The 25,385-nt window shown below is 44.8% G+C and overlaps 1 protein-coding gene across 1 annotated transcript in view; it reads left to right on the top strand.

The window, feature by feature from the left end:
- Window positions 1-22,444: 22,444 nt before the first annotated feature.
- Window positions 22,445-25,385, top strand: part of LOC145409513 (uncharacterized) — a 90,172-nt gene continuing 87,231 nt past the window's right edge. Inside the window, exon 1 of the mRNA XM_080279905.1 lies at window positions 22,445-22,496. The gene's annotated coding sequence lies outside the window, so the exon portion shown is untranslated. The remainder of the gene's footprint in view (window positions 22,497-25,385) is intronic.

The following is a 25,385-nucleotide window of genomic DNA, read 5'->3' as shown; positions in this document are numbered from 1 at the left end:
ACAGCATCTGTGAAAGAAGTCATCGCTCCGTCCTCAATCAGGTCCGCACTCGCATCATGCAAACAGGAAATGAAGATTGGCCTGCCCATGTCAAAATTGTACAATGGGGCCTAAACACATGCCCTCGAGAAAACAGCATAACACCACACGAGTGAGTATTCGGGGAAACCCAGCTTCTCCTACCCCTCCGCCACCACCTCCTGCCACCCACCCCGCCCTCCATTACAGACCCTCTCCACCACCTCAAACACCACCTCCACCACCTGCAAACACAACAGAACCTTAAGCCCGACACCAACCACACGAACCCCTACAAACCTGGCCAATCTGCTGTCGTGGCACAACTCCCTACCCCAAATAAGATCTCAGCCCAATTCATCGGCCTCTTCACCATAACCCGAGTCCCCAACCCCTATCAAGAAATCATAAATCAGCAAGGCCAACAACGCACGTATCGGAATCGCCACGTGCGACCCTTCCACCCACCCAACAATGACCACCCCCACACCCGCGCGCCCCGCACCTCTTCCCGCACACCTGGCCACACAGACATTTCCGAGAATTACCCCCCAAACTCCTACTCCTACTACTTCTCACCCCCCACCCAGCACCTCACCTACAACCACACCACCCCCCATCACACCTGATCCCGACTCACCACATCCACCGCCCCCATCGCCACCCCTGCCCAGCACCACCACCCACTCACCGCCTCCCACACCTCTCTCTACCACCCATCCCCCTACCACCTCCCACACAACGTCGCCCCAACCACCTGCCTCACCACTGCCACCTCAAGCCGCCACCTCCTCACCCCGCACTTCTCAACCCCCTGCCACCAGCACCCACACCACTCCCCTACCTACCCCATCAAACACTCCCCCCCTCCCCCACGACCATGCCCACTATACGCGCCACACCGCACTCCCACCCGCCTCACCTCCCAACAGCCGCACACTCTCACCAACACCACGTGCACAACCACCCTTACCACCCACACCCACACACACCACCACCACTACCAGATCTAGTCGCCTCTCATGCCCACCATCCAGATACACCCCAACACCACCCCCCAGTGCACGCCCAGCCCGCCACCCACCACCACAAAACCCTCTCCCCAAAACACCTCCACCATCACCCTCCCTCTCAACCAAGCACGATGGAAAACATCCAAATCCTAATTCCCTAAAGTGCAATGCTCCTCCCACAGACCCATTCCCCATAAAAACACCTACCCCTCATCACTCTCCAGCATACAGCTACTGTACTCGCACCAGACAACAACCACCACGATGAGGATCACCCGAATCCACCGGCTACCATACGACCAGCCACCCATCAAGATCCAACAGACACCCCAGCTTCTCCGCCTCCTATGCCAGACAAACCGCCCATCCTCCATCCGTCTCTTTTTCAACCCCACTCGAGAACCAAACACCATAACCCACCACTGGACAAACCTCCTGCAACACCTCACCCCAGCCCACAAAACTTTCACCTCCACCACCTACCACCTGCAGTCACGAGGTCGTGACTTTTTCAATGACGACGGTGGTAAAATGCCCGCCGTTGGACCACCCACCCCGCCACCCCCACCCCACCACCGGGCCACCACCACCCCACAACCCCAGGAGGAGAAAACGGCGGGGCTAATTACCCAGGGCAAGAGGGTCACCCACCTACCACTGACTGTCACGGGGTTTTTATAATATCGCAGTAATTTTGATATAAATGGTTAAATATTATTTAAATTGATAATATTCAATAATATTGAAGAGCAGAGACAATGGTTGTCTTGCTACATCAAGCAACGATTACTTTATGTTGGCTTAGCACGATTCTCTGAGAACGAGAATTTATAAACTTTCTCAACAGTACACAGCAGAGACTAATTACTCACAATTGCTGAATTACTGTACTGTTAGCCTCTGGAGAAAGTTACATCACCCCTGACAATAAATAACTAATACTAATAATAATAACATCAGGTTCTTGCTGATGCATTAACTCCTGGCACAACGGATTTTAAGTTAATACAAGACTGGTCTAAGTACCAGTTATGAAAGCAAACGTTTATGCAAGCTAGGAGCTGTATGGAAAATAAGCTTAATTATGGAGAAATGAAACAAGATTTTTACTCTACATTAAGCTCAAGAAATAGAACTGTTAAATTTATTAATCACAAAAATAAATTCAACATTACATTTCAAATCAAATCAATGAGACGCACTCGCTCACTCACACAGAAGCTAAATACTTACGCCTAGGAAAAAACACCTTAACTAAGCTCTTAAAACTACAAAATACACAAAAAGAAATACCAGTCGATGAATACTATGTATCACCCGAGGAGTGGGGGGTGGGAGTACTGGGATTAACTGTACTAATGGAGCTTGGGGTGCTAGCTGACCTCTCCACTTCTGAGCACAGACCCTTTCTCCGTCACAGCAAACACAAGACTGAATTCAAATACATTGAATGGGCAGGACGCAAGGCGTGGCTAACGGTTGAGGGAAGCAGAGGCAAACGATAAAGAAATAATTGTATCGCTCAGTAGCGCACTTAGTGACGTGCATCAAATTGGTCACCCCTGAAAACGGTGACGAATGATTTGAAAAATATACCCCGAAATGGAGAGAGAAACGGTTAACTGAGCGATACACAGTGAGTTTTCCACTAATAGTTCGTGGCTTCTCACAAAAAGGAAATGTCGCAAATTGATTCGTGACATTACGCCCCATGAAAATTAAATCTTTCTTCCTTCAGAAGAAAGATTTCAATATACATACATATAAATCCTAACTCAGTCACACAAGATTCACACTGTGGTGTGTGTGCTATCCTGCTACAGGAGAAAGTCGCAGTCGTCAGTGAGCGAAAAAACCTCGTATTTACGTTAATAGAAGCAAGCTTGAGGGAAAAACTCCGTGACGACGGTGAAAATCCTGTACTCAGGTCAAACTGAGCGAAAAGTCGCTACATTTACACTGACAACTAATTGTTGTGTAGTGTGATGTATGTAATACACAGTGTAGGTGTGACAGTTGCAGTGTAACTGTACCTACGTGTAAAATGACACAGTAAATAATATATGGCGATGACGAAGGCAGAGGAGAAGAGGTGGCAGCGTGCGGCAGACGATCGGCTGGCCCGCACAGCAAAACTGCTACACCCATTGCTGAACCTGCAAAACCAATTGAGGTGGAGCATCAAAAGTGTCAATGAGACAAAATTCTTATTATGTTACAATTACTCTCTCTGGCTAGCAGTCAGTACATGCTATGAAAAGTACACTCGAGGTCGCCATTAATTTTAGCACACGATTATGGTCAGCAAGTTGAGAATCCCTGTGCAAACTCGGGTCTTCCATAGCCTCGAACCGCACACGGGTCCTCAACCTGTGCCTCAACCTACAGTACTTATATTAATATCGGAGAGCTGAGAAACCTTGTGCAAACTTGGGTCTTCCATAGCCTCAAGTCGCCTCTGCAGAGTTCTCACTTCCCCCTTAACCTACAGTACTTATATTAGTATCGGGGAGCTGAGAATCCTTGTGCAAACTTGGGTCTTCCATAGCCTCAAGTCGCCTCTGCAGAGTTCTCACTTCCCCCTTAACCTACAAGACAATACTTATATTAGTACCGGGAAGCTGAGAATCCTTGTGCAAACTTGGGTCTTCCATAGCCTCAAGTCGCCTCTGCGGAGTTCTCTCTCGATCTTCCCCCTTAACCTACAATACTTTTTTAGTATTGGGAAGCTGAGAATCCTTGTGCAAACTTGGGTCTTCCATAGCCTCAAGTCGCCTCTGCGGAGTTCTCTCTCAAACTTCCCCCTTAACCTACAATACTCGTGTATGTACAGGCCCTGGACATACTGTGTCCTGTGGGGCCAACAAGTGAGACGTCAGGTCTACACTTTTGACTGGGAACCAGGCTAGTCCTTGGATTACTCAAATCTCTGAGGATGCCTATCACGGAACCCAGCATAAAACAACTGCCCATGTTAGTCAGCAGTTAGTAGGCGAGACATCAAGTCTGCACCTACGTTATCACTTCCCTTGATGTATCTCACAACAAGGTTAAACTGCTGTAGATACAGTGTCCAGCGTGTCAATCTTGCATTAGCCGTCTTGGTCGTGCTAAGACTAGTGAGTGGCATATGGTCAGTTTCCAGAACAAATGATGCCCCAAATAAATAATAATAATATTTTTTAACACCATCAACCACAGCCAAGAGTTCCATCTTCCCATGCAGTGAGTGCAAACCCTCAAGTATATAACTCTCAAGGCACAATGTTTGCCACATCAATTCAGCAGCCTCAAGAGTGGCTGGCTGCTACCTCCTCAGACCCTTCCACCAGCAACACTGCCTTTCTTGTTCAGCCAGGGTCTGTGGGAGGTGTTTCTGTAAATGTCCTGAGGGACAATGGTTCCTCAGGTTGCTCTGTTAAGCAGAGTTTAGTTCGGCCTGATGAGTATACAGGTCGACAGATCCAAGTTAGACTTATTGATGGATCAGGGAACAATCTCACTGATCCATCAATAAGTCTAACCCAATCTGTCGACCTGTATACTCATCAGGTTCGAACTCTGCTTAACAGAGCAACCTGAGGAACCATTGTCCCTCAGGACATTTACAGAAACACCTCCCACAGACCCTGGCTGAACAAGAAAGGCAGTGTTGCTGGTGGAAGGAGTCTGAGGAGGTAGCAACCAGCCACTCTTGAGGCTGCTGAATTGATGTGGCAAACATTGTGCCTTGAGAGTTATATACTTGAGGGTTTGCACTCACTGCATGGGAAGATGGAACATTGGCCATCTGTGGAGGGGGGTTCACTGTCACTGTGGGACTAGTGAACTCCCCTCCACAGATGGCCAATGTTCCATCTTCCCATGCAGTGAGTGCAAACCCTCAAGTATATAACTCTCAAGGCACAATGTTTGCCACATCAATTCAGCAGCCTCAAGAGTGGCTGGCTGCTACCTCCTCAGACCCTTCCACCAGCAACACTGCCTTTCTTGTTCAGCCAGGGTCTGTGGGAGGTGTTTCTGTAAATGTCCTGAGGGACAATGGTTCCTCAGGTTGCTCTGTTAAGCAGAGTTTAGTTCGGCCTGATGAGTATACAGGTCGACAGATCCAAGTTAGACTTATTGATGGATCAGTGAGATTGTTCCCTGAGGCACGTATCCAGGTGGCGTCTCCATTTTTCACTGGCTTGACAGCTGCAGTTGTCATGCCAGAACCTTTATTTGACCTCATCTTAGGCAACATACCTGGCATCAAAAATAGTTGTGCCGTAGATGTTGCTAATCAGATCTTGCGGCGTTGCGACGGTCAACGGAGTGACGCGATTTGGAGCCTTGGCCATGGCTCGTGTTATCGCAGCAGCCGAAGTCTGAGTAGCAACATCTACGGCACAACTATTTTTGATGCCAGGTATGTTGCCTAAGATGAGGTCAAATAAGGTTCTGGCATGACAACTGCAGCTGTCAAGCCAGTGAAAAATGGAGACGCCACCTAGATCGTGTGCCTCAAACAATCTCACTGATCCATCAATAAGTCTAACTTGGATCTGTCGACCTGTATACTCATCAGGCCGAACTAAACTCTGCTTAACAGAGCAACCTGAGGAACCATTGTCCCTCAGGACATTTACAGAAACACCTCCCACAGACCCTGGCTGAACAAGAAAGGCAGTGTTGCTGGTGGAAGGAGTCTGAGGAGGTAGCAGCCAGCCACTCTTGAGGCTGCTGAATTGATGTGGCAAACATTGTGCCTTGAGAGTTATATACTTGAGGTTTGCACTCACTGCATGGGAAGATGGAACATTGGCCATCTGTGGAGGGGAGTTCACTAGTCCCACAGTGACAGTGAACCCCCCTCCACAGATGGCCAATGTTCCATCTTCCCATGCAGTGAGTGCAAACCCTCAAGTATATAACTCTCAAGGCACAATGTTTGCCACATCAATTCAGCAGCCTCAAGAGTGGCTGGCTGCTACCTCCTCAGACCCTTCCACCAGCAACACTGCCTTTCTTGTTCAGCCAGGGTCTGTGGGAGGTGTTTCTGTAAATGTCCTGAGGGACAATGGTTCCTCAGGTTGCTCTGTTAAGCAGAGTTTAGTTCGGCCTGATGAGTATACAGGTCGACAGATCCAAGTTAGACTTATTGATGGATCAGTGAGATTGTTCCCTGAGGCACGTATCCAGGTGGCGTCTCCATTTTTCACTGGCTTGACAGCTGCAGTTGTCATGCCAGAACCTTTATTTGACCTCATCTTAGGCAACATACCTGGCATCAAAAATAGTTGTGCCGTAGATGTTGCTACTCAGACTTCGGCTGCTGCGATAACACGAGCCATGGCCAAGGCTCCAAATCGCGTCACTCCGTTGACCGTCGCAACGCCGCAAGATCTGATTCGTAGTCAAGATGTTGTCCAAGAGCAACAGACTGACTCGACACTTGCCTCAGTGCGCAAGAAGCTGGATGGTAAAGTGATCAAGTATTCACGGGGAGGACAAGCCAGGTTCCTTCGTAAGCGAGGACGGCTGTACCGTGAGTCACAGACACCCCAGGGTGAGGTTCGACTGCAGTTTGTCGTTCCTGCAAAGTATCGCCGAGCAGTGTTTGAATTAGGTCACTGTTCAGCGATGGGAGGTCACATGGGTCAAAAGAAGACCTCTGACCGCATCCATGCTGACTTTTCTGGCCAGGAATGGGACGGGAAATAACGAGGCTCGTACGTTCCTGTGATGTGTGTCAGCGTACCACTGACCGGGGACGTGTCCGTCCTGCGCCATTGAAGCCAATGCCCATAATCTCTGAACCGTTCGAGAGAGTAGCAGTTGACATAGTTGGGCCAATCTGTCCTAGGGCTAGTGATGGATCAAAGTATATCCTCACTATAGTTGATTTCAGCACACGGTGGCCTGAAGCCGTGGCCCTTAAGAATATAGAGGCCGTCACTGTTGCTGAGGCATTAATTGAAGTGTTCTGTCGTGTAGGTATCCCTAAGGAGGTCTTAAGCGACCGGGGTTCGCAGTTCACTTCGGCAATGATGAACGAAACGTTCAGGTTGCTGTCCATCCGAGGCTTACGAACTACGCCGTATCATCCCATGTGTAACGGGTTGTGTGAGAGGTTCAATGGAACTCTCAAGAAGATGTTGAGGCGCATGACTGCCGAACAGCCAAAGGAATGGCCGCGGTTCATTGCTCCTCTTCTATTTGCTTATCGAGAAGCCCCACAGCATTCATTGAAATTCTCACCCTTTGAACTGGTGTATGGGAGGTCGGTCCGGGGCCCACTTCAAGTCCTTCGTGAGTTATGGGACGATGAAGAACCCGACCCTGAAGTCAAGACCACCTACACCTACGTCCTTGATTTGGCTGACCGCCTCCAGTCGACGTGCGAGTTAGCTAAGGAAGAACTGATCAAGGCGCGTGAAGTTCAAAAGGCTTATTACGATAAGAAGGCAAAGCTTCGGAAGTTTAGTCCAGGCGATAAATGCTTGGTATTACTCCCCACTGCCCAGAACAAGTTGTTGGCGCAGTGGAAGGGTCCATTCAATGTAGTAGAGCGCATTTCAGACCTCAACTACATAATACAGATGGGGAATCTTCGTAAAAGGTTCCACATTAACATGTTGAAGGCTTATCATGAGTCAGACCCCAAGGAGACTGGCCTACGAGTAACTGATGATAGTGACCAGCCACTGGAAGAAACCGGGGCAGCTGCGGTGATACCAGCTGATGACCATGATGACGAGCCCTTAACCGCTCAGTCCCATCAGGAAGAGACTGTCGGAGATGTTTCACTTAACCCTGACTTAGCAGTAGGGGACCAGAATGCCTTATGGTCACTGCTCTGTCAGTATGCTGATGTCTTTTCAGACCAACCTAGACTTGCAAAGGTTGCGTGTCATAAAATTGAGTTGACCAGCAATGCTCCTATAAAGGTTAAGCCATATCCGATTCCCATGCGACTACAGGGTGCAGTAGATAAGGAAATTGCTGACATGGAGACCGCAGGCATTATCGAAAAGTCCTCATCTCCTTACTGTAGTCCGATGGTAGTAGTCCGCAAGAAAGATGGTGGAGTCGGGATTTGTGGCGACTATAGAAGGCTCAATGCAATCACCAAAGTGGATGCTGAGCCAATGGGTGACCATATTGCCATCTTCTCCAAGCTGGCAGGGTCACGATATTTCACGAAGCTTGACCTAGCGAAGGGATTCTTCCAGATTCCCCTTCATCCTGGCGAGGTCGCCAATTGTCACGGGGTTTTTATAATATCGCAGTAATTTTGATATAAATGGTTAAATATTATTTAAATTGATAATATTCAATAATATTGAAGAGCAGAGACAATGGTTGTCTTGCTACATCAAGCAACGATTACTTTATGTTGGCTTAGCACGATTCTCTGAGAACGAGAATTTATAAACTTTCTCAACAGTACACAGCAGAGACTAATTACTCACAATTGCTGAATTACTGTACTGTTAGCCTCTGGAGAAAGTTACATCACCCCTGACAATAAATAACTAATACTAATAATAATAACATCAGGTTCTTGCTGATGCATTAACTCCTGGCACAACGGATTTTAAGTTAATACAAGACTGGTCTAAGTACCAGTTATGAAAGCAAACGTTTATGCAAGCTAGGAGCTGTATGGAAAATAAGCTTAATTATGGAGAAATGAAACAAGATTTTTACTCTACATTAAGCTCAAGAAATAGAACTGTTAAATTTATTAATCACAAAAATAAATTCAACATTACATTTCAAATCAAATCAATGAGACGCACTCGCTCACTCACACAGAAGCTAAATACTTACGCCTAGGAAAAAACACCTTAACTAAGCTCTTAAAACTACAAAATACACAAAAAGAAATACCAGTCGATGAATACTATGTATCACCCGAGGAGTGGGGGGTGGGAGTACTGGGATTAACTGTACTAATGGAGCTTGGGGTGCTAGCTGACCTCTCCACTTCTGAGCACAGACCCTTTCTCCGTCACAGCAAACACAAGACTGAATTCAAATACATTGAATGGGCAGGACGCAAAGAGGCGTGGCTAACGGTTGAGGAAGCAGAGGCAAACGATAAAGAAATAATTGTATCGCTCAGTAGCGCACTTAGTGACGTGCATCAAATTGGTCACCCCTGAAAACGGTGACGAATGATTTGAAAAATATACCCCGAAATGGAGAGAGAAATGGTTAACTGAGCGATACACAGTGAGTTTTCCACTAATAGTTCGTGGCTTCTCACAAAAAGGAAATGTCGCAAATTGATTCGTGACACTGACCTGTGCCCCTTTTCCCCGCAGCTGCCCCGACACCAGGTGAAACAGGATCGGAAACAACCTCGCAGGCGGGACAACCATCTACAGCAGTGGGGTGGGACTGAACAAGAGTCAGTCCCTAGTAACATTTTGGTGACAGCCAAAGTTACACCCCTCAAGGGCAGGAGGCCCTTCAGTGAGCCACGAGGTATCCATACCTCTGCCACGTCCAGGGCAAGAGGCCCTACAGTGTGCCACGAGGGAGCAATACCCTCTGCCACATCCAGGGCAGGAGGCCCTTTGGTGCGCCACGAGGGGCAAGTACCCTCTGCCACATCCCGGGAAGGAGGCCCTACAGTGTGCCACGAGGGAGCAATATCCTCTGCCACATCCAGGGCAGGAGGCCCTTTCGTGCACCATGAGGGGCCAGTACCCTCTGCCACATCCCGGGCAGGAGGCCCTACAGTGTGCCACGAGGGAGCAATACCCTCTGCCACATCCAGAGCAGGAGGCCCTTTCGTGCGCCACGAGGGGCCAGTACCCTCTGCCACATCCCAGGCAGGAGGCACTACAGTGTGCCACGAGGGAGAAATACCCTCTGCCACATCCAGGGCAGGAGGCCCTTTGGTGTGCCACGAGGGGCCAGTACCCTTTGCCACATCCCGGGCAGGAGGCCCTACAGTGTGCCACGAGGGAGCAATACCCTCTGTCACATCCAGGGCAGGAGGCCTTTTGGTGCACCACAAGGGGCAAGTACCCTCCGCCACATCCTGAGCAGGAGGCCCTACAGTGTGCGGTGAGGGAGCAATACCCTCTGCCACGTCCAGGGCAGGAGGCCCTACAGTGTGCCACGAGGGGCCAGTACCCTCTGCCACTCCAAGGGCAGGAGGCCCTAGTAGAAAGTGAAAAGTGGGTCCCAAGGTAAAGGAACCTGGAGCCACGGCTGTGACAGAGACAGGAGAGAGAGTCGCCTCTGTGCTGCCCTCCCTGTATATAGGAGAGGACACGGTCTCCGTGTGCACTCCATCTTCCGCGTTCCCCTGTGGGAATAGCTCGACACCACCCGGGAGAGTTGCCCCGAAGGTGTCACCAGAGTGGAGGTGAAGTCCGAGACCGGACCTGCCTCCCACTCCTGGGAGATTTTTGTCTTCCCCAGGCACCAGTAGGAGACGAGGCCGCAGCCCAACCCTGATGGCGCGTCCCCTGGCAGGGCATCGCAGCCCCAGGACCCCCAGGCGAACCCAGCAGACTACAGGCGAGGGTAACACTGACCCCCTCACCCCGCGGAGCCACCGATGCCAGACCCGCCTCCTCCAACTGTTTGGCCCCAGCCCCGAGGGCCACCTCTCAGGTCGAGGCCCCCAGACAGGCGGGCCTCCCTGCACCCCACCGACAAGACCCTGAGGTAAGGGTCTACCTTCAGGTCGAGACCCAGACAGGAGGGCCTCCCTCCAACTCACCGATGGACCGGACCCGGGCAGTGACTCCCCTGTGGGTAGTGTGTTGCCCGCCACAGGCAGAGTCCCCCTGAGGTCCTCCCCCTCGAACAGAGTGACAGAGTGAATCAACCCAGGAAACACGGGGAAATCAGTGACGCCCCTTAGATCTAAGTAAACCCGAGAAAGAGGAACAGTGAACATTGACTGAGTGACAGAATGTGATCCATATGAAACCAGCGACTAATGTTAGTTAACCCAACAAACTCACATGTCCCTTAAAGTTAAGTAAATCAATAATAATAAGGAAAGTACTATCACCCTCCCAGAATAAAGGAACTTCCCATAAGTGTGAATGACAATCAGGGTGCGCAGGAGAACCAAAACCTGTGAAGAGTGTCGCCGCGGCTAGTTAACTGAGTCGAGTGTCATGATCCGCACCCTGACTTCCTTATAGTAATATTCCTCCCCCAGACTCTTAATCTTGTGTATTCCCCTTGCAACTGTGTATATAGATATTTTGGGTTAAAATGAAAGATGATCATCCACACTTATAGAACTAAAGCCATTGTTATATGTGTATCATATCGTGTGTTGAGTACAGTTGTATCTCGTGTCATCCCAACCTAACTCTGTGTCCCCGTATCCTATATCCTAAATATCACTCTGTATCATATTGTAACGGTTTTAGAATTAAGGCAATAGATGTGTTAAGGTATACTGCCTAGTTTTTATGTCCTGTTCCTTTGTTTGTGCTTTACTTCCGGTCCGGAAAGAGGACCCCGCTCAGTCGCTGGTGTTTTTAGGGCGAGGAGTCGACCTAAAAACACTCTCCATAACAATCTTAGAACAAATATCTGATCTACGCACCATTTTCCCTTCCTAAATCCCCCTTGTTCTTCTCCAACTAGCTCCTCTGTGATATGCCTAACCCTATCAACGAGTATTCTACCATATATTTTCCCAGTCACACTAAGAAGGCAAATACCCCTATTGTTACCATATACTTCTCTCTCCCCTTTTCCTTTGTATAAAGGAACAGTTATACCTGATTTCCAGTCCTCTGGAACCCTTCCCTCTTCCCAAGCCAATCTACACAACTTCCATATCCACTCCACAACAATCTCACCCCCATACCTCGCATTTCACCACACACTCCGTCAATTCCTGGGGCCTTTCCCAACTTGATCTTCTTCACTGCTTCCACTACTTCCGCCCTACTGATCTCTTCCTCCCTCCTCTCATCTCTTCTTCTCCCAGCCATTCCCCAACCACTTATACTCGCACTGCTCTCACTTTCTTCATTCAACAAATCCTCAAAGTGCTCTTTCCATCTCCTAAATTTCTCTCTCTTCTCCACCAACAATCTATTATTCATATCTGCTTCCAAGAGATTGGGTGTGCTAAGCTGACTCCGCTCTTTCTTTACCCCTGCGCAATTGTTGACTCTATACAGGGGTTTTATCCGCCCCTGTGTGGAGTGCAACTCTCATGTGTGGGGAGGCTCCCCACATACAGCTCTTCTCAATAGGGTGGAGTCAAAGGCTTTTCGTCTCATTAACTCTCCTCCTCTTACTGACTCCCTTCAACCTCTGTCTCTTCGCCGCACTGTTGCATCTTTATCTCTTTTCTATCGCTACTTTAATGGTCACTGCTCCTCTGAACTGTCTGCTTGCATTCCTTCACCTCTATGACGGGCGCGTAGCACCAGTCTGGCAGCAAACTCTCATCCTTTTTCTGTCTGTAATGCTGGGTTGAATTAGGCTCGACTTCTCGTCCCTATTTCACCCAACGTGGAGCGGGGTCCTCTTTCGAGACCGGAGCTAGTGCAATAAAGAGAGGTAGGACATAAAAACCTTCGGCAACACCATACACGTATATTACCACAGTCAGACACAGGACGCTTCAGCAGATATTACAACACAATATAGGGCAATACAAAAACCGTATCTAAAATATTGTGTATCTCGCAGGATACTAGCTTCCTACAGTCGCGACAGCGAGAGGTGGCGGAGAAGCGCCTCCCTCAGGGAGGACTGAGGAAAAGGCTTTCCTTCTCTCGTCCCTGATTGGTCTACGGTGATGGGCAGAATGGGGAGGTGTGAGAGCGCTTATATTTCCCTCATAGTACCGTCACCAAATTGATCGCCATGGTTCGAAGCTTTATTTATTGCTACAGCAGTTAATATGTGTACACAGACTATTACCTGTGGTATATCACAATACATACAGGTGTGCATGTTGATATTCTAGAATATGAAAGTCCAGCCAAAAATATTTAAGGAGTAAAACATTAGAAAGGACAGGATAATACTCACCATAAGCCAAAATCAGGGAAGGGGAGAGAGAGAGAGAGAGAGAGAGAGAGAGAGAGAGAGAGAAGAATACAGAAAGAGAAACACGTGTGCTTTGAGGGAGTGGTAATGACAAGATCAGGTCCACCGGGACATACTTGTCAATCCTAAGCCCCTTTCTTCTCTCCCCTACCCCGTCGCTCCGGAGGGTGTACATGCATGCATTCAGACATATTTATACATACAGTGTATATATATATATATATATATAGATAGATAGATAGATAGATAGATAGATATAGATATATATATGGGAATTAAGCAATGAGTGTACACAATCATAAAATAATCTATGTAAGTTTGTCTTGTCACTTTAAAGCACTGGACGAACTTTTGAAATAATTCTTTAGTAAAATTCTCATGCTTGTGAATCTCAGCTATTTCTCTCAGAAAAACCATAAAGAAGGATTTATGTACCATATGGTTGGGAAATATTCATTCAGAATAAACTGGCTTAAACCAACACGAACAGGAGCATCGCTCATTGTGAAAACATTGTTCACCTGTGTCAAGATTTTTTTTTTTTTGATCGATTGAACGCAGGTATGCTAAGTTTATATTTTAGAATAAAGCATTAGAATGGCCATACAATATACATCTCAAGCCAAAAGCAATGCATTCCGTCGGACAAGCAGACAAAGCAGCTGGAAGGTGAGGTGAAGAGTCAAGATGCAAAATACAGAGGAAACAAAGGCAAACATTCTCTGAGGCTCACACTGCGCTCACATCCCTGGGGATTGTCATGGAGGGCTGAAGGGGATCACAGGTCACAAGATCCACCTGTCCATACTTGCCACTCCTTAACCCTTTCTTCCCTATGTTGCTCTCTCTCTCTCTCTCTCTCTCTCTCTCTCTCTCAACACACCACAACAAAATGTAAGCAAAATAGTATATAAATATATATATATATATATATATATATATATATATATATATCGAGGGATTGCATATACCGGTAATGACTTTATTGACGTGGAACAGTGTACAAGTCCTGGAGTATGACAGTGAGAGAGGGGCGCGCGCGCACACACACGCACGCACGCACGCACGCACACACACACACACACACGGCATCGTCGGATGTGGACGTCTGTACCAGCGCTCCATACAAGCTCAACACGGCCAGAGGCATTACCTAAATAAGTATCTTTGAATGAGTCAAGCTCTGTACCAGGTTAGACTAAATGATTTTTCATTATTAAAAGGAAAAGAAATAATAAGTTTAAATAAGACTGGTTGAAACAACAAAGAACCACGATGCGTTGAGTCAGCTGGGTTTGTTTATACTACAGAAAGACCGGGAAAGCGTGCACACTGTAAGTACATACTCTGTTCATTTAGTATTACAAAATGGATACATACTTCAGTAAAACAAATTTGGAAAAGAAAAGGGATAAAAGTAAAAAGCAAAATGACGATTTCTACCAAGAACTAGTTGAAGTGGAGACTCACAATAGACTGGTTGAACGTGTACACAATGTAGAAATGGCTTTCAAAAATGAAATTGATGAAATAAAGAAGCAAATGCACTTGCAAAAGGAAGAGATAGATAAACTGGGAAAGGAGGCCAATAAGAAAGACACAACCATCAGTGAACTAACAGTGGAATTGAATACCCTTAGGAAGAAAGTGAGTGAAATGGGAAGTACAGTATTTAATCACGAGAGTGTTATGGAAGAGTTAAAAAATGACACAGAGACAATTAGACAAGCAAGCAGTCTTATGGACCAGAGCAGTGATATTGAGGAGAAGATAACACAGGTGAATGAAGCTGTGCAAAGCTACAAAAATGATGTAGAAATCACGTATGCTGAAATGGTGAAAGTAAAGAAAGACTTAGAAACAAGGGTGGAGGAAAAAAGCATTAAAAAGGAAGTGAAAAGAATAATCCAAAACAATCCAAAGTTAGTCAGAGATTCAGTAGAAATAAATAAATCAATAGTAATCACTGGTATAGAAGAGGAAGAAATTAAAAACAAAATCACTAGAGACAAAAAGGAGATGGCAAATGTAATGAACTTACTGAAAGAAGTATCAGAGGAAATCTGTAGTAGACATAGAGGAACACAAAAGGTTAGGGAAATACGAGAAAAGCAAGACAAGACCTCTAAAGGTGACTTTCCAGAGTGTAAACACTGTGGAAGAGATACTAAAAAATGCAAAGAATCTTATGGAAAAAGAGGAGTTCAAAAATGTATGGATAAAAAGATGCCTAACACAAGAGGAACTGGAATTACTGAAAGAGAAAAGGGAGGAAGCAAAAACAAAAAATGAGGGAAGATCAGAAGAGGACAAGAAGAAATTTTTTTACAAAGTAATAGGATTGCAGGTACGAAAGTGGTACACAAACAGGATGGAAGAAAAAGGAGGAAGTTAGTAGAACCATGTCATGACAAGTATATAAACAAAATGATAAAGTTGATGTACTCAAATGTGGATGGAATGGTATCTAAATTACTAGAGATGAATGATTATGTCAGAGAAAATGAACCACAAATAATATGCCTAACAGACAAAATTAACACCAAGGATATCCAATGACATACTAAACTTAGAGGAATACAATATATGGAGAAGAGACAGAAATTTAAAAAAAGGAGGAGGAATTATAATATTAACTAAGAAAAATCTAAAAGTCAAGGAAATAAACCTAGATATACCATCACAAGTAGAACTGATTGCAGTAGAGATCGACACATCTGAAGGTAAAGTAATTGTAGCCAATTTGTATATGCCACCCAAATCAAACACATGGGAAAGAGACGAATATGAGGACCTAGCAGAGAGTACGGTACAATTCATAGTATAAGATCCTTGCTACATAAAATGGAAGAGAAATCGGAAAGAATTATACTAACTGGGGATTTCAATACAAATATAAATTGGAATACTCTAGATATAAATAGCCAAGAAAGCTGCTGGGACCAAAAGCTCCTGGATCTCGTACAAGAGTTTTTCTTAACGCAACATGTGAGGGAAACCACTAGAAAAAGAGGACTTGATGTACCTTCAGTGCTAGATCTAATATTTACTAGGCAAGAAAATGACATTGACAGTTTAATATATCACCCTCCACTCGGCAAAAGCGATCATGCAGTACTAAATTATAACTTCAGGATAGCATATGACATAGTAAACAGCACTGACAGTTACAAAAAGAGACTAAACTATAAAAAGGGAAATTATCAAGACCTAAAGAAGTATTTCTTAGAAGTTGATTGGGAAAATGAGCTTAGAGGACAAGATTTAAATGCTGTATATAAAAAATTTTGTGAATTTTATGAAATAGGAGTCCAGAATTACATCCCACAGCACAAAGAAGCAGATAAGAAAATACAGAAATGGTTCAATACAGAATGTAAAAAATCTAAAGAAGGAAGAGATTTGTTGTGGAATAGATACAGAAGACACAATAGTGAAAGGGCATATAATAATTACAAACAGGCAAGAAACGACTATACAAGAATAAGGAGGAAGCCCAAAAACAGTTTGAGGAGGATATAATAAATAAAAGTAGTGATCAACCAAAGCTGTTTTACAGCTATATCAGAAGCAAAACCAAAGTAAAAGATATAATACAATCCATCACGGACGAGGGAATCACTTATACACAAGAGAAAGATATTTGTGAAGCACTAAATAAGAATTTCCAATTAGTTTTACAGAAGAAAAAAATTTTGAGAGAGACTATGTGGAACACGCATGTCCACACATACTACCAGATATACAAATAGCAGAAAAAGTAATACAAGAGGAGTTAAGTGGATTAGACAGAGGAAAAGCAAGTGGTCCTGATGAAATTTCATGTTGGGTGTTACGAGAATGTGCAAATGAGTTAAGTAAACCATTATTTTTAATTTTCAAGAAATCTCTGAGTCAAGGGAAACTACCTGATATTTGGAAAAAAGCAAATATAGTCCCCTTATTCAAGAAAGGAAATAGACAAAATCCTCTCAACTACCGACCAGTATCACTGACTAGTGTTGTAAGCAAGGTATTAGAAAAACTTATAAGAAAAGCTTGGGTAAATCATCTAGAAAAACACAGTATGATAACAGAAAGACAGTTTGGTTTCAGAAAAGGAAAATCATGTGTTACTAATCTGTTGAGCTACTATGACAGAGTAACAAACACAATACAGGAAAGGGAAGGATGGGTGGACAGTATCTATTTAGATTTCAAGAAAGCTTTTGACACAGTACCACACCAAAGACTTTTATGGAAGCTGTACCATCAAGGAGGAATTCGAGGCAAACTGTTTTGTTGGATGCAAGACTTTCTCATAAAAAAGAGAAATGAGGACAGTACTAAGAGGAAACTACTCATCATGGAAAGAAGTGACTAGTGGAGTACCACAGGGTTCGGTGCTGGCACCAATCATGTTTTTAGTGTACATAAATGATATAAACAGTAACACTGGAAATGAGAGCTATCTGAATATGTTTGCAGATGATGCAAAAATACAAAGGAGAATTACTAGCACAGACTCTTGTAGGGAGCTACAAGAAGAATTAAATAAACTTCATGAATGGAGTAGTACATGGCAAATGGAATTCAATGTGGACAAGTGTCATGTAATCAAGTTTGGTAAAAGTGGAAAAAGACCTGATTGGGATTATAAGTTAGGAAATAAAACCCTATACACATCAGAAAGAGAGAAAGACCTAGGTGTGATTATCAATAACAGACTATCTCCGGCTGACCACATCAGCGAGAAGGTACGGAACATGTATACACTGCTTGCAAATATGAGAATAGCATTCACATACATAAATGAAGACATGCTAAAAAGGATAATAACATCATTCATTAGACCAACCCTGGAATATGCATCAGTAGTCTGGAGTCCTCATCTCAAAAAGCATATAGACAAGATTGAAAAAGTTCAAAGGGCCGCTACAAGATGGATACCAAGCTTAAGGGACCTAAGCTATGAAGAAAGACTAAATAAACTGAATCTACCAACACTACAGGAGAGAAGGAAAAGAGGTGACATGATAATGCTATATAAGTGCATATCAGGGAAGGAGAAAATAGACATAAATGATTACTTAACATATGGAGAAGCATCAGCAAGAGGACACTGCAAAAAACTGCATAAGAAGAGAGGTGATAAAGACGTAAGGAAATTCAGTTTCCCAAACAGAGCAATTGATCAATGGAATGCACTACCGAATGAAATAGTGTGTGCCAAAACAATTCACAAATTTAAGGATATGTACGATAAATATGGTCTAAGACACGGGACAATACGAGCTTGACTCATTCCTGTAAAGATACAATTAGGTAAGAGCAATTAGGTAAGAACACACACACACACACACCAGAATATATTGTCCCTTGAGAATTAGCCTCCCTCCTCAGTTCACACACACTCTTGGCTGCCTTTCATTTTAACTTCCTTCCTTATGTTATTATGAAACTTATTTCTACATCAAATCCTTTATCAATACCCCTCTAATGTTTCCTTTTTTCACGAGAGAGAGAGAGAGAGAGAGAGAGAGAGAGAGAGAGAGAGAGACAGAGACAGAGACAGACAGAGATGGGTTGAAGGGGAGAGGCTGGTGCAGTACATTTAAGGTTATTAAATACGGCGATGAATTACGGATGACTTGATGAGCCTTATAATGGGATACTGACTGCATAGGTACAGCATGATAAATACAGTATTTTCCTTTGTATTTCAAGACCATGAAAAAAGAGATTATAAAATATAATGAAAACACATCACAACAAAATGTTAGAAAAAACGTACATACATACATACATAGAGAGAGAGAGAGAGAGAGAGAGAGAGAGAGAGAGAGAGAGAGAGAGAGAGAGAGAGAGAGAGAGAGTAGCACCAGGCAGGTGACGATGTCTTTCCAGATTAGACGGTACACCTGTACTGGTCATCAAATGGACTCCTAACCTCACTCACGCACCTCCCATCCCACCATCCACCAATCACAGACATTCCAGTGGGAAGAGAGTGGGATGAGCTTCTCCGCCACCTCTCGCTGTCGCGACTATAGATACTAATGACAATACAACAAATCTTAGTACTAGGAGTGCAGTAAATACAGGTGCGCGCGGAGCGCGTGAGGGGGGGGTTTGAGATCCACCAGGAGGTAGGGGAGACACGGAGAGTGACTTAAAACGGCGAGGAGGTAGTTATGGTAATATTGAAGGATGCCCGATGTTAGCAAGGGAGTTTAGGTGTTTTCTGTTGGTGAAGATTCTTTGACAAATAACTCTGATTCTTATTTTGGCTTTCAGAGCGGGAGCGAGGAATGGAGAGAGTTTTAGGGATAGCGTGCGGAGGAGGGGAATATCGCTAATACTCGCCTTACTTGATATTTTGGTGGGAATATGGTGTCTGTAGGCACAACTTATTCGTTACACATCTCCTCTGTATGATATGTAGACTCTCGCTTCACAACGCATAACAAAGTCGGAATATTCGTAAATATTATTTCACCATATTACTTAGAGACTAGCCAATAGAACTCCAGTAATGTTTTAGTCTTTCCTCGGGTTCTAGAGATATGTCTTTAGAAAGATTCGGGGTGGCACTCGCACGTATTTTCACTTTAGGTCTCAACCCACATTCTCGTCCTTCAACTGTATATTGTGTTCTGATTTACCCCCAATGGAGATTACATAAAGTCACTGCACAATACTTATTCTAAGAGACAGGGAGTCACACTTAACCTACTTCACGATTGTTACAGGGTCACTCGTATTTCCTCATGGAGAGAAACAAGGACACGTCATCGGCGATCCGGTCGGACTGAGGGCGTCGTCCGGGCGGGGCGAGCCGAGAGGGCACGGGGCGGCTCGCGAGGGCGTCCTCTCTCGTCCGGGGGTTTCCGGACTGGGCTCCGGCGTAAGGCCCGTAGGACTGGGGCCGAAGAGGTCTAGGAACCTCTGGGTCAGGTCCCGGCGTCGCGGGGGCGTGGTGAGGTCTTGCCCGGGTGTCCTAGGGCGGGCCGGAAGAGGCGACAGACTGCAGTCTCCCACGACCAGGGGCGCCGTCAGGGGAGGACTGCGGCAGCGGCTGTCACGGGAGCCCGACAGGTGTGTCTGTTCGAGGGCCACACGCAGGGAACAGAGGCCGGGGGAAACAGGGAGGTCTCTCCGAGATATTTTGGAGCGAGACCCCTGAAGCTCAGCCTCCGGTTGTGGAGACGTCCCTCTCCTCACTACACCCTGGGAGCGACCATCGATCGTCTCTACCTGGACACTGGGGGAGCTACCATTGATCGTCTCTACCCGAATATTGTGGGAGCGACCATTGATCTTCTCTAACGGAGTGCTGAGGGAGCAACCGTTGATCGTCTCTACCTGAGCTTTGGGGGAGCGACCATAGATCATCTCTACCTGTTCACTGTGGGAGCGACCATAGATCGTCTCTACCTGTTCACTGTGGGAGCGACCATAGATCGTCTCTACCTGTTCACTGTGGGAGCGACCGTTGATCGTCTCAACCGGAGGGTCGAGGGAGCGACCATTGATCGTCTCTACCTGGGTGTTATGGGAGCGACCATTGATCGTCTCTACCGGGGTTTTAAGGGAGCGACCATTGATCGTCTCTACCTGGATGTTGTGGGAGCGACCATAGATCGTCTCTACCTGTTCACTGTGGGAGCGACCATAGATCGTCTCTACCTGTTCACTGTGGGAGCGACCATTGATCGTCTCAACCGGAGGGCCAAGGGAGCGACCATTGATCGTCTCTACCTGGGCGTTATGGGAGCGACCATTGATCGTCTCTACCGGGGTTTTAAGGGAGCGACCATAGATCGTCTCTACCAGAGGGGCACTGCCTGGAGTATTGTTTCTGACTCCACCCCTAGCTAACTCGGTGATTCCGCCACGCGAAGGTAGTGTCTTTCGCCTACGGTGGCGGCGGCGTGGTGGTTGAATGTCACAGGGGAGCACGGCCCGGGCTGACATACGTCGTTGTTGCCCGGAGTGGTGGTGGCTGGTGGCGGCTACCCCGTGGGGTCCGAGTGGGGGTGTCGGCATTCTTGAGGGCGAACTCCGCTGCTTCTGGGTCGCCTCGTTGTTGGGGATACTATGGTATTCTCCGGAATTTTCCGGAGTGCCATATGTGTGTCCGTCAAAGCCACGCATTTCACTGTCCAACTCTCTAATGCAAGAGTTGACCGTTACTCCCAGTCTTTCATTTATGCAACAGGTCAGCTCTGGAACTGTCTCCCTCTGTCTGTATTTCCTGCTGCCTATGATCTCCAGTCTTTCAAACGCAGTGTGTCCAGGCATCTCAAAATGATCGGATCTTGAATTTGGCTCTATATTGTATTTTGTTTTTCTCTTGGAGGGAACTGTTACTGCGGGCTCATGGCCTTTGGTTCCTTCTTCCTCGCATTAAAAAAAAAAAAAAACTCCCCTACTATTTCCCCTTTTAACTGCCTTACTTTCTTTACCTCCTTCCAAAACAATTTCTTACTCTCCCTCCATTTTACACTCAGATTCCTCCCAAACTCTTCATCCACTTTCTTCTTACTCTCCTTCACCAGTCTCTTCACCTCCCTTCTCCTGCTTACATAGGCTATACCTCTCTCTTCTCTCTCTCATCTTCTCCCCTACCTCTGCTCGCTAACCATTCACTATATGCCTTCTTCTTTTGTTCCACAGCTCGTTTCACCTCATCATTCCAAAAAGATGTACCTTGCACACCCTTGTATCTCCTCCTTACTCCACAAACCACCTCACACGCAGCGCTTATCTCTTCCGTGAATATCTTACATACATCTTCCACCCCTTCCATCTGCTCTAGCTCATACCTTCCCAATCTTCCTTCCACTATGCTCTTATACTCTGCCATTTTCTCACTCTCTTGCAGTTTCTCTACTCTTGTCAGAGGAGCTGTTTCCTCCTGTCTCCCCCTTCGTCTCCTCAACCATTTTCTTCGCAGCTTTACCTTTGCCATATATATATATATATATATATATATATATATATATATATATATATATATATAGATAACTTTAAAATGACTTCATCATCAGGAGTTAAAAAATATAAAAAAAAAAAAATAAAAAGTGTGAATGAATGAGGCGGCAGAAGGTGCGATAAAGTTAAACAGTCTGTACATCTCCATATTCGGAAACGTTTGGTCGCCATATTTCTATCCTCAAGCTTGGCCTTTTATGTTATCATATCACTGATTGTTGATTACGATAAATGTTGCTTCGAAATTTCAAAATGGTTACTTATACTGCTGTGTTGCGAAATATTTCGTGTGCATTTAGGGATCTCAAAGATTTTACAATAATATTGAGTCAATTTTGGGAGGAGAAAGATGGCGAAAGTTAGCGTAAGCGTAAAGTGAAAGCTGTTGTGGGATCAGCGGATCCTTCTGAAGGTAGACGCTGCCGCACCACGAAAGGGGTTCCGTTATTTGTAAGTCCTAACATAGTCTGTGCAAACCGCTTTTAATTTAACTATCTCTCGCTTGTTTAGACAGTTTAGTATTGTTGTTTGTTATGTATGTATAACAACACAATCCTATAATCTGGTAAATTTTTGCTACAGTATACTCCAAGTTTTAAGTGCATACTGTATGTTTCGGATTTTTGGATGTTGAAATATACTTTGGAGTGGCCTGGTGAGTCAGTTGCACATAAGGATTTGCACATGCAAAGTGGATCATAGGCCCACATGATGCTTCATTTTAGTTACCTAACTAAGGGTTTTCATTCGCAAAGTGCTACACCAACTTAACAAAGTTCCATTATGATTCTGGCACATATGTCAACCCTGGTGCTTCTGTATTTGTTGACACCAGCACCGACGTGGACACAAGTAGGCAAGAATCAGACTTAGAACCCACTGGTCCTAAGTTGTTTCCGGTATAACTTTAGAAGTAACCAACGTTACCGATTTTCATTATATTACGTCCCTGAAGTATTCTAACCAAGACTTACCTTTTAAGCCTAGTTTGAGTTGGGGGAGCTAATTTTGTAGGGGTCGACATGTAGTGGCTTAGGTTAGGATATCTCTCAGTAGCGGATAAATGTCGCGCCATATTGGCTGGTGCAGGCGTGTGCACTCGGTCTATGTCAGGCCCTAGGTTAGGTTAGGTCAGGTTAGGTTAGGTTAGGTTAGTTTGGGTTAGTTTAATGCAGATCAGTGTGTTTTCAATTAATTTTGATCTTGATTTGGGGGGATAAACCCACTTTTGGAAATCTTACTCAAAATTACAAAAGGGGGATTTTCCCCCAAAAATGAAGGTCAAAACTAATTAAAACAAGGTATTTTGCATTGGAAACCATAAAAATAATAATTAAAGAAAAAGTTGGTTACTTCTAAAAATTTACCTTGTTTCCATTAGTTTGGTTAGATTTGGCTAGGTTAGTTGGGGCAAAACAGCTGGTGACAGGCTGACCTGAAAGCCCAACACGATAGACAGCCATTTGCCACAGTTGGTGTGCCAGATTGATGAGGTTGTATAATGAGTATCATTAGTTCCCTGGCACATGGGTACAGTCTTTCCATATTTCCTGTTAAATACAGTCTTTCCGGTATTATTTTACAAATGAACAATATGCAGTTTTGGAATTTTAGCACCATTAACATATAGTATAGTCCCTAAGGATCACAATGAACCCCCATTATCCCATTTGGAAAATGATATATTCAGAGATAATGAATTTAATTTCAAATTCCAAAAAAATCCTACCTTGGATCTTCACTTGGCCACTCCGGGTAAAAAATGCGTGCGTTCGTACGTGTGTTTCTCTTGCCTTCAACTGCGCATGTGTCTCATAGGTCTGTATCACCCACTCATAGGCCTACTTTAGGTCATGTGATGGAATTCGGCCAATGAATTTGAATTGCGCTCTTTAATTTAATCTGGATGGAAAATTCAAATTTTTCTCACTATGGCCTCTGAAGACGAAAGACGTGCTGTGTGTCCCTGGTGTGATATTGATTATTTACAGGTGATTAAGCATTTCCACTCAGAACCTGAAGAGACTATTGAGTTTTTTAGAAGATATGGTGTATTACCTTCTGAAGTTTATTGCCCATACTGTCAGGAACCGTGTAAATTTAGATAAGACAAACATCAGTGGTACTGTGGTCGGTACAAAATGTACAGAAAAACCAAGAAACAGGTCCAGTGTAGTTTTTGTGTGTCTGACTACAAAGGAAGTTTTTTGGACAACACACACCTTCCTGCCTGGCAAATTATATTGTTCATAAACCACTGGATTCAAAAGTTCTGGAACCACGACGTTCTTGCCAAATGACCCTCGTCCTGGACAATCGTAACTCTAGGATAAGCAGTCCCCTAGGATAGGTTAGGTATATTGGGGTAGGTTTGGTTAGGTTTAGTGTGTTTGGTGAGGTTACGTTACGTATTCTCCTAGGATAGGTTAGGTATATTGGGGTTGGTTTGGTTAGGTTTTGTGTGATTAGTTGTGATGCCCGATCCCTTTTATTGGATGTTGTTGTTTGAGGCTGACTTACAACGAGCACCACAATTGTATCCCTAGGGTTCGTTCGACCCTTATCCTGATGTTGTTGGACTAACTGTGGAATCAGTTGGGATCCGAGATTATTCCAAATTAATTTAATTCTCTCTATCAAATATCACACACAAGGAAAATTGGCCGTTCTGAATAATTACTAATAGGAAAGAAATTTGGTAGCTTGATCGTGAGTAGCGTAACAATAAGAGAATTTTTTTAGGTAGCGTAACAATAACAACTTTGGGTAGCGTGACAATGCAATAACAGAACTTTATACTCCCAAAACCGATTCAGCACAGGGGTCGAAAACAATTCCCACCAAGGCATGAGGGTTATGAGAAGAAGTTATACAGGATTTGAGAGATATAAGAGAGGAATGACAGTGAAACTCAATAAACTTTTCAAAATGCTGAATTTACTAATATCTCTCCTTTCTTTAAATCACCTTACATTATACTATTCAATTTACTATTAAATGACAACTTAAATTGATTTTTCTCAAAGAAATGAAACTTTACTTTTTGATAGAACTCTAGATTTTTCAGTCATTTAACATTTTATTTATTCACAGCAAGTGGGGTTGGTGGAGGATTAGTGCCCCTCCCTGTAAAACAATTAACTCTAAGCCCTTGGCCACACCGTCTGGGATACATGGCGTCTGGCAATGAATGAATGAAAAAAAACACAGAATTTTCTCCACAACGAATTTTATACAGGCACATATACCTCAGTTAGCCAACAAATGTTATTACTCTTTAGATCTCACTCCTCCCCAACATCATTGAAACTTAACATCCTGGACGAGTTGGTAACCCCT

Source organism: Coenobita brevimanus, chromosome 81 (assembly GCF_032717465.1).
Source record: "Coenobita brevimanus isolate Jiangsu-jjx chromosome 81, ASM3271746v2, whole genome shotgun sequence".
NCBI classification, from domain to species: Eukaryota; Metazoa; Arthropoda; class Malacostraca; order Decapoda; family Coenobitidae; genus Coenobita; species Coenobita brevimanus.
The sequence above is the reverse complement of the archived record's forward strand: the minus strand, read 5'-3'. Positions and strand labels throughout refer to the sequence as shown.